General features: G+C 34.9%; 1 protein-coding gene across 2 annotated transcripts in view; it reads left to right on the forward strand.

The window, feature by feature from the left end:
* The first annotated feature begins 60 nt into the window (after positions 1–60).
* The window catches only part of LOC108968100 (5-hydroxytryptamine receptor 1), a 184963-nt gene continuing 181338 nt past the window's right edge, over positions 61–3685 (forward strand). For both annotated transcript variants that reach the window (XM_018931881.1, XM_018931882.1), the window contains exon 1: positions 61–401. The gene's annotated coding sequence lies outside the window, so the exon portion shown is untranslated. The remainder of the gene's footprint in view (positions 402–3685) is intronic.

The raw sequence follows: 3685 nt of genomic DNA on the forward strand, positions 1-3685 counted from the left end.
AATTATATTAAAAACAAAAAAAAAGTTTTTTTTTTTAAATAAAATTCATATAAATAAATCAACCAAACAAACGTATTAACGCAAATTTTCCTGACGTTTTTACCCCACCTACCCCCTGTTTATGTGTTTTCGCCTGGTTTGCTACCCTTTCGCCAAATATTGAAATAGTGTGCCGCATGGTGCGCGTCTGCCCGAGGTCCGACCTTTACACTCCCTCAGCTGCATCAGTGAAATATTTAAGAAAGTCTGCTGACTGCACACTTTCGTTCATTTCCATATTTACCAAAGTGTTTTTGTGTGGGTGCAAGTGTGTGCGTGTGCGAAAACTAGCTCAGCAGTTTTGTGATACAACAGTTAGCGGTTGTGTATTTTCGGCAACTTTTGGCACTGCTTTGTTTCTGGTAAGTTATGCTTGTATTTGTATTAAAGTTAATTTTAAATTTTGCTTAACTTTTACTTTCGCACTTTGAGGCTGGATAAATATGAATTTGGATTCAGAAATAATAACCGTACATTTGTAGTAAATCTAAGCTTGAAGGTGTCGCTTAGTGTGACGTTGTAAAGAATCTTTTGCTTCCTAAAAGGAATACTTTTAAAAGTAACAAAAAGTGTGAATCGATATCTCAGGTAATTTTTGAGTTGCACGCAACCAGATTCATAAGTTTGTCTTGAAGGGTTCAGTAGGTTTCTTGTTTTGTTGTTGTTTTTTTTGGCATTTTCTGTTCCTTTATACCCTTAAAATTAGTGTAGATCCACTTTACCATTGGAAGGTTTCGAAAAAGGCTAAAAAATAGTAATTATAGGTACATCAAGTTTTCAACGTTTATGTCTTTGTATGCTTTTTCAGTTCCCCAAACTTTAAATGTGTTTTTCTCAAAACACACTTTTTTAAACCGGTGGACATGATTCTAGTCGTACTACTGAACCGATCTGCTTAATTTTTTTGTTTTAAATGAACGCCAAAGTTATGACAAAGTTATGACAACATTTATGTAAAAAAAAAAACATGGGGAAAAATTAAACAAAAAAAAAAAAAAAAGAAATCGTTAATTGCTTTTTTAGTTATCAACATTTCTTCATGATTCTAGTAGGAACGATAACCATTCACATGCTTTTTTCGAGTAAATTGAGTTTTTGTGTTTCAGCTGATCCAAACATGAGAGATCGTGTCCGTCAGTGAAAAGACGCATCTCATTCACCCAGCCATTTCTCCGATAGATTTCATCAAATATTCCGAAAAAATTAGTTTATATACTATACTCCACGATACTTTTTTCACATATCATGAGATGGTGTGAAAAAAGTTCTTTTGTAGAGTAAAAATTTCTATGAAAAAAATGTAAAAAAAAAAACAGGCCAGATTACCCTACTGCCCTCCTAGTGCCCCCTTAAACGCGTTTTTTCAAAGCAGCGTTCTCTGTTTATTGTGTAATAATTCCCTATACGGTGAATGATGTGAATAATGAGAATTCAAATTTATTTAATGCCGCAAATTTTTAATTTTTTTCAGTCGTGGACCATTGTTCGGACAATATCGTGTTTTATACCCTGAACAGGGTATATTAAGTTTGTCACGAAGTTTGTAACACCCAGAAGGAAGCGTCAGCGACCCTATAAAGTATATACGAGTATATAAATCATCAGTATGTCGAGCTGTGTCGATTTAACCATGTCCGTCTGTCTGTCTTTATATATACGAACTAGTCCCTCGTTTCCAAGATATCGTTTTGAAATTTTGCAAACGTCATTTTCTCTTCAAAAAGTGGCCCTTTTTTGGAACGGCCTCTATCAAATGCTTGTATGGAAAACTTTCACATTTGACAAGATATATTCACGAAATTTGGTATAGATGATTTTTTATGTAATCTCCAAAAAGAATAGTTTAGAACGGATTACTAAGGCTATGTAGCTTCCATACATATATGAACATGTAGCTTCCATACATATATGAACACATAGTTACTAACAGAAATGCACCTGTGAATGATATTTTGCTTCGATGCAACCAAAGTTAACGTTTTTTTTCTTGTTTTTGTTTATTTTTATATTTGTTTATTGAATCTTCTTGTTCAAAGCCGAGCATTAAAAGTAATATATTTTCTATTGGAAATCACTGCAGGAATTTGGTAGCGTCGTAAGAGATCGCGTCTAACTACAAATCTTTAAATTTTTTCTGAAATATTGACTGCGTAATCGAAAGTTTTATATAAATATTTTTCAAAATTTTTATAACTATTGATGCTGTAGTCTTTTTATTCAAAAAATTGATTTATAAGCTATGAAACGAAACTTTCCTCAGTATAACAACCTCAAAAAAGCCGAACTTTAACAATTTATTCCGAAAGTAAATTTATTATAACAAATGATTGACTTTTTAAATATAGTAGACTGACCTGGTAATTAAAATTAGCGACACGTTTCTTCAGCGCGACTTAACATTATTTATCCAATTGTTTTATCAATTAATTTGTACCCAATACACGAATTTATGTTAAGAGTTAGCAAACTTCGCAGATTATATGTATATAATTTAAAAATTAGAAAACAGGGTGGCTGATGAATTTTGCTACATTAAGAAACTCAAATAATTTTTTTTCAGTGTATGGAATTCATTTTTATTTTAGCTTAATTAGTTTTAAAAATAATGGAATTTGAATACCCCCTGCTCGTTGATGCATGTGCGGCATCTTACCAAAAAGTTGTTCATTACTGCTTGGAGAGTTGAGACAGGAATAGCCKCAATTKTTTCTCGAATGGATTGCCTTAGTTCATTCAAATTTGTTGTTTTGCTTTGTAGACTTCCTGTTTGCAATAACCCCACAAGAAAAAGTCAGGTGCAGTAAGGTCAGGCGACCTGGGTGGCCAACGGAATGTGGAGTTTCTGGGTATCAGCTTATTGGGAAATTTTCGTCTCAATTCTGTCATAACAGGTTTGGCTATGTGAGGAGCTGCACCATCTTGCTGAAACCACACAGAGTTGAAATAAATTCTCATTCGGCGTAAGTTTGGATAGAAAAACTCTCTCAACAAGCTCAAGTAACGGTCTCCAGTAACCGTAACGGTGTGACCGTTTTCTTCGAAGAAGTAAAGCCCGACAATGCAGCGTGATGAAACTTCACACCACACGGTGATACGAAGTGGATGCAATTCCGTCTCATGGAGTATCTGTGGGTTGGAAGCACTCCATATTCTACAATTTTGTTTATTTATGTTGTCGTTTAAATCGAAATGGGCCTCATCAGACATGAAAAGACAGTTCAATCCATCCTCTTCCTCCATTTGAAGCATCTTCTGGCAAAATTCTAAGCGAATCGGCAAGTCTGCAGCGTTCAGTTTGTTGGCCATTTGAATTTTATATGGGAATAAGTCCAAATCTTTTTGCATAAATGACTGTAATGACTATCTGCTTACTCCCATTTGAGCAGATAAGCTTCTTGTCGAAACACGTGGATACAGCAGCGATTGTTTCCTTCATTCGAACTGAAGGGTTTCGATGGTAAGGTCTTCTTTGACTGTCCCATGCTCGGCAAAATTATGTACAAGTCTCATTATGGTCCATCTGCTCGGAGGATTGCCGCCAAACGTGCGCCTATACTCTCTTTGAACCGTGATAGCGGCGGACAAGCCAAATTCTTGTTTCATTGTTTCAGTGTCCCAGTTATCCAGTTTTGTTAAATGTAAAAGT

The sequence above is a fragment of the Bactrocera latifrons genome, unplaced genomic scaffold (genome assembly GCF_001853355.1).
Source record: "Bactrocera latifrons isolate USDA-ARS-PBARC rearing strain unplaced genomic scaffold, ASM185335v1 scaffold_202, whole genome shotgun sequence".
In the NCBI taxonomy this organism is placed as follows: domain Eukaryota; kingdom Metazoa; phylum Arthropoda; class Insecta; order Diptera; family Tephritidae; genus Bactrocera; species Bactrocera latifrons.